The following is a 6534-nucleotide window of genomic DNA, read 5'->3' as shown; positions in this document are numbered from 1 at the left end:
ATGCATACACATTTAAAGTGATTCTTGAATTTTTTGAGGGATCTAGTTTTTAGTCCTACGTTTGATGGTTGTACACCTTCTGTTGTGTTAAGTGCATCTTTAATTGAAAAACAGAGTATCATGTTTCATAAGGTAACCAAGATGCTTTGATGCTTCCAAATATAGTCCATGAAACTCTAACCCTACTCAATAAAATCAAAGAGCTGAAAGTAGAATCATGCAAAAGGTTTCAAACCCATACTTAACATTTTTAAGATTATTTCTTTTCTTAAAATAACAACACTACCAAAAAACTTTCCAATAGATTATAACCAATACCAATAGGATGCTGAGAAAATAATTTTTTAAGCATAAAAGTTAAAGAAAAAAATTAAATAAGAGCACAGAGCAACATTACGTGACAAGCTTTGCATACACAAATCATACAAATTTGAAAAGAAACCACAAATATTTGCATTTGGTAGTCACTCAGCCAAAGTTTCAATGAAACGGTAAATGTCAATTATTTCCCAATTTCAACACATTGTGAGAGTTGATGATTCAACAAATAACTGATCCCAGGGAGAGGCCCTCAAACCACAGACTTCTTCATTCCATTCACTTCTGAGTATATAAAATAGCTGTGATATTAGAGGGCCAGTCACTTTCCATTTCTTATAACAGCATCCAAGAGAAGGAACTGACTGGGAAGTTTGAGGTAAGAGAGATCTTAAGTATCATTCATCTTAATATATCAAGATAAATTATATACCTTTATATAATATATATTATCTAGATAGAGATATATACATGTATCCAGGAAACTGTCAAAATTAAAATTATCGAGACTGTCATGTAAAGGTTGCTTGAATTTGTAAACTTTAAGTAATTAAACAATCATTTGGGGTATACTTATTTGATTTTTCTTAAAATCACCACCCAGCTATAGTAAGTGAATATTTTAGAAGGACCATAAATAAATCTTTGCAGGGCTGGAGTGCTGGTGGCACACTGAGGCTGTAAACAAGAGCCTCAGGCTCATCAGTTTTAATTTTATGGGTCTAAGTCAGCAAAAAAAAAAAAGGGAAAATGCACTACCAGATATTCTCTAAAGTATGAACAGGTACCAAATTATTTGTAGCCTCCTGTTTTATCTTTAAAATTTGCTATATTTACATTTCATTCTATAATATATCATGTTGACTTTAACATAAAAATTATTGGGTTTTCCTATAAATCCTTGAATGAAACTGATGCTCCAGGAAGATGCATCTAATTTATGCAGAGACATAGTATGTATTCCCCAGCATATGGCAATATACTGTTATGGGTACCACAGCTTGAGAAGTAGAAAAATAAAATGTGGTAGTTGGCAATTATGCTAGGTCCTGACTAAAGGATATGGTCTGGAAGGGTCTGTGATATGGTTTATTTACCTCATTGTTTAAGGTGGTTTTAAATAATCCTTGAAATCAGTTTATAGTCTCCCTATTGCATATGTTCAGCTTGAATTTTACCCTCTCGAAAACTGTTTCCTTGATTTGTCTCTGTTTTATTCTATATGTTCTCAGTATTTTGTAATTTCTAGGTATAGTATTTATCACAACTTGACTTACGTTATAAAAATTATCTGTCTTTGCTTACTAGCTGCCAGAGGGCAGAAATTATGTCCCTGAAAAGCAGTTAGCACAATGCTTTGCACTTAGATGTTATACTATGTGTGTGTATGTGTGTTTGTGAGAAGTATGTGTGTGTGTGTGTGTAAATCTTTTACTGTTAGTTACCTATACTACCCATCTTCCTACAGAATTCTGAACTTGACTGGAATTTTAAATTCCTGTCTTTTCACAATAGTAATAACATCTGGTATTTTTTAAACCCATTTTGAATTTTGATTAATATGACAAAAAGTAAAGACAAAGTTCAAAATTTGAGTATATTTTTTCTTTTACACTTTATTTTTCTGTCTCATAGATATTTAGAAAATATCAAGAGGTGGTGAAATCCTCCTAGAATCTCCATTAATCGCCTCAAAGCCACCCTCAAATAATAATAATGATATGGGCAATTGGCATTTTCCTCAATGTAAAATTAATTAAATAATCTTTGTAATGTATTGACCTATAATATTGTGCTTAGTAAGGTCCATGAAAGCAGGGACTTTCTCAACTGCCATCTATACCCAATACCTAGAATAGTGTTTGACAATCAGTCATCAAGAAATACTTTATGAATAAATAACTGAATAAATATGAGGGCAACGTTAAGAAAAGTCCCCTAGTCAACCCCACTTTCCAATCTGATTGCCTTTCCCAGACCCCTCCTATGTTCTCTAGTGTTGCCTGCATCTACACCATGACAAAGAAGAGAACTAACAACTAATGATACCATCCCATAGGGAAAACTGCCCGTTCGTGTTTGAAGTCAAATATTATACACATGTGTATTGTATTCATGACAAAATATTTTTAAATTCAAGTTTCTATGTTTTCTTGTCTACTTCTCTATTATATAATATGATCATTAGTTAAATATTTAATTTAGCTAAGATTTCTCAAACATTTATTAACAATTATACCTGACATACTATACATACTATAACAATGTGTATCAAAAGATAAGGAGCCTACAATATATATTAAAGTAGAACAAAATGCTTTGGAAATGTCCTTTACCAAATGTCAAAAATAGATCCCTTCAAACAGCATGGAATTTTGGGGAGCTGCTTGGGAACCAATGCAAATAATCTGTCACCTAAATTAATTTCATGGTCATTATTATATGGAATGTTGTTTTGAATTTATTGAGATCACTAAGTAACTGCTTATCCCCACACTAATAGTCTCTGTATAAACCAAGGCCATATTTATTTCCAGAAGCTACTCTTATTACCATGTACAGAGAAGTATTATTCTTAAATAATATGTGAATATTTGTTTTTAAAAGAATTGATGCAACATCAAAATTGCAAAATACATTTGATTCTACATAAAAAATAATGTTCTCCAAATAGGTTGATGCCCTAAGATTGTTAAGTAACTGGTCCAAGGTCAAAGAGCTATTAGTAACATAATTTGTACTACAAGTAGATCTTCTAAATTTGTGTTAGCAAATAGGTATTTCTACTACTCCGAGAAAACTTCTGAATACAATGAAAGTTCTCCTTCTGCTCACAGCCATCTTGGCAGTAACCATTGGTTTCCCGGTGAGTAGTTCTACATTCCAGAGTATTTATTGTTTTGTTTTTTGTTTTTTGGGTTTTTTTGTTTTTTGTGGTGGGAGGTTGGTTCATGTTGATTCATGAATCCTAGAATTTTTTTCTATTTTAATCATGTCTAATATTTGGCTTTTTAGCATTGTAATCTATACAATTTATAAATCATATACTGTTCAGTGTGTAGATTAATTCCACATAGCCTTGGTGCAGTGGTGAATTTGAGGTATTTAGAATAAATATTAACACTTTGCAGAAAAAATAATTTCTACAATATTTTCTGGAAGATAAAATTCTAGATTTAAAAAAAGGATACTATGAAACAATATTAGGTAGTGGATAGTCAAATTCTTTCTTTCATGCATATGTATGTTTTTCAGTTTTTGTGTTTTATTAGCATGAGATGAATTACCTTCACTATTTGATCTTTAGGTCTCTCAAGACAAGGAAAGAGAAGAACGAAGTGTAAGTTACACTTTCTCTTTTTAACATGTAAGATTTCCATGTGAAATATCCATAACTGTGGTTAAAGATATTTCTTTACCCAAGCTTCAAACTCTAGAGAAATCCTTAAAGCGTTTGGGTATTAGACTCAACAGAGGTTAAGCCTTCAGGTATTTGACCCCTGCTTGTTAGAAAGAGAATTATCTCAGCACCTTAAAAAGTGGGACCAAATTGAAACTTGAATCACTTTATGATGAATTGGATTATAATATTTTTTACTAAAATTATCTAGCCTATTAAAGGTGCATAATCACTCATGCCTTCACTCTACTTTAACTTTACAAAACCCAGTCCAGAGAAGGTAACAATAATAATAATAACAAAATCTTCAGGGCTTCCTTGGTGGTGCAGTGGTTGAGAATCTGCCTGCTAATGCAGGGGACATGGGTTCGAGCCCTGGTCTGGGAAGATCCCACATGCCGCGGAGCAACTAGGCCCGTGAGCCACAACTACTGAGCCTGCGCGTCTGGAGCCTGTGCTCCACAACAAGAGAGGCCACGACAGTGAGAGGCCCACGCACCGCGATGAAGAGTGGCCCCCGCTTGCCACAACTAGAGAAAGCCCTTGCACAGAAACGAAGACCCAACACAGCCAAAAATAAAAATAAATAAATTAAAAGAAGGCTAACATTAAAAATAATAATAATAATAATAACAAAATCTTTAGAATTAGGAGATATGGGACTGCTTTGATGACCCCACCAGTGGTAATTCACTAAAGGCTTATTTTTGCCTAAACAGTTAATAAAAAATGTTTAAGAAAATAAAATTTGAAATGGGAATGTCTTGTTTAGGAACTCGTTTATACTCAGATAAATCTTATTATCTGAAAAGAAGCATGATTTTGAGGCCAAAACTATAGAGTATTAAGGATACAGAAATTGATAGGAATATGGATGGAAGGTAGAGAGGGAAAGAGGGAAGGAATAAAAGAAATAGGAGAGATTATGTCTAAAAGTTTTTGGGTAAAGACTTTGTATAAATGTAAAGAGAGAAATCTGATGCCTCCTCATCAAAACCCTCCCCTTGACCTTATATTTACAGAAGCAATTATCAGGAAAGTTTGGCTATGAGTAGAAAGGCACAAGAACATTGTTATCTCTAAGTAATTTTCTAAAATTTTCTAAAATTATGCAAATTAATCAAATCCCTCTTCATAGTTTACACAGAAATTGTAAATGATTTCACAGATTCTATAACATCTACTTAAAATTAAGACCTACATGTTCATTTAATTTCTTTCTCTCAACAGGTCAGTGGGAGTGATGAACTACCTTCACAGTTTTTTTTACCCCCTTACCAACATCCATTTCACCCATATCCACCATTCCTATATCCATGGTGGGCCTATTTTTATCCTCCTATTCCAGTACCTGCGTCTGTCTCTACAACTACCCCTCTTAATAAGCATTAAACAAGAAAGTCCCAGTGCAATTTAAGATGAAATAGGTGGTAAGTATACAGAGTACAAAGCATTTTTTTTTGTTTGTTTGTTTGTTTTGGGGGGGTTTGGCTTGCAGGATCCTAGTTACCCCCCTGCACTGGTAGCACAGGGTCTTAACCACTGGACTGCTAGGGAAGTCCACAGCATGTGCTTTTTAACTTTGTTGTCTGTGGATCGGAATACATCATTCCATGAAAAAAATGTTACAGGGTTTTCACTTAGCCCCATTAAGTTACAATTTATTTCAATATTTTTCTCTGGTAGAAATTGTTAGCGTCTCTACTCAGAGGTACAAATGTGTCTACTTCCATGATCCAACCAACACAGCAGGTTAAATCCCTCACTTACCATAATGTAATAGAAATAAACTCTTTCTTATTAAAACATTTTTACAAAATATTTTTTAACATTTCTACTATCATCAACAAGGGTGCTTATGTATATGTATAGCTGATTCACTTTGTTATAAAGCAGAAACTAACACACCATTGTAAAGCAATTATACTCCAATAAAGATATTAAAAAAATAAAATAAAATAAAAACAATGGTGCATTTAAGTACTGAATCAGAGCACTAAAGAAGACAAAACTTTAACCAAAGTAAGGAACATAATTGATGAACTTGTGGATCTAGTGTCTAAGGTAGACTTCAACCTATTCCTTAGAAAATCATCCATTTTTCTAATTAGTATTAAAACCCCAAACTTAACTTCTAATTATCACTTTGAAATAAAATCCTAAAGGCTGAATGCTCCGTCTAAAATAGAGGTCCCTATCATCTCATCATCTCAAAAACAAATGGATAGTCTGATAATTACAAATGAATTGAGGAAATGTAGACTATACTAAAGACTATATTAGGACCCAGAGGACAAAAATTTTCATCTAATACCACCCACTAAAAGCCTCTGCTTTCTTTCCTGCATCTACTCAGTCTTCTTGAGCAGAATGTTTCCCAGTCCTTGAACTAGATATACTTTTCAGGCAATATTTATAATTAAAAACAAAAAGCTTACATGTTCACAAGCAAATGACCCATTGAGATTGATAACTTTATGCCTGTGATTTATTTCAGGTCACTGTAAAATTGAACGTGAGCCACTTCTTTGAAGAATCAATACTCTTGTTAAGCAAAGAAAAATAAATGTGATTGAAGTAGCATTCAGTGTTTTCTGGTTAATATCTTTTGCCGTCCTCTTTAGTAAACATGAAAGAGAAGATCTTGGTTTCCCATTTTCTAAATTTGCATTGTCAGTAGGAATACAATATACATTTTAACAGATTTAAATATACACTTCCTGATGACTAACTATTCTAGGGTAAGTACTGGAATGGAAGTAACCAAAATCCACCAGCCCTGGAATTACCTTGACTGAAAATCTATTCAGTAACTT

The 6534-nt window shown here is 33.1% G+C and overlaps 1 long non-coding RNA gene across 1 annotated transcript; it reads left to right on the top strand.

Moving 5' to 3' along the window:
* The first annotated feature begins 607 nt into the window (after window positions 1-607).
* LOC132484206 (uncharacterized) lies at window positions 608-6301 on the top strand. Its single transcript, XR_009531164.1, has 5 exons — window positions 608-697; window positions 3089-3184; window positions 3626-3658; window positions 4949-5148; window positions 6216-6301. It is a non-coding gene; the product is annotated as an uncharacterized LOC132484206 (long non-coding RNA).
* The last annotated feature ends 233 nt before the right edge of the window (window positions 6302-6534 follow it).

The sequence above is a fragment of the Mesoplodon densirostris genome, chromosome 1, assembly GCF_025265405.1.
Source record: "Mesoplodon densirostris isolate mMesDen1 chromosome 1, mMesDen1 primary haplotype, whole genome shotgun sequence".
Lineage (NCBI taxonomy): Eukaryota > Metazoa > Chordata > Mammalia > Artiodactyla > Ziphiidae > Mesoplodon > Mesoplodon densirostris.
This window is presented reverse-complemented; position numbering and strand designations above follow the sequence as displayed.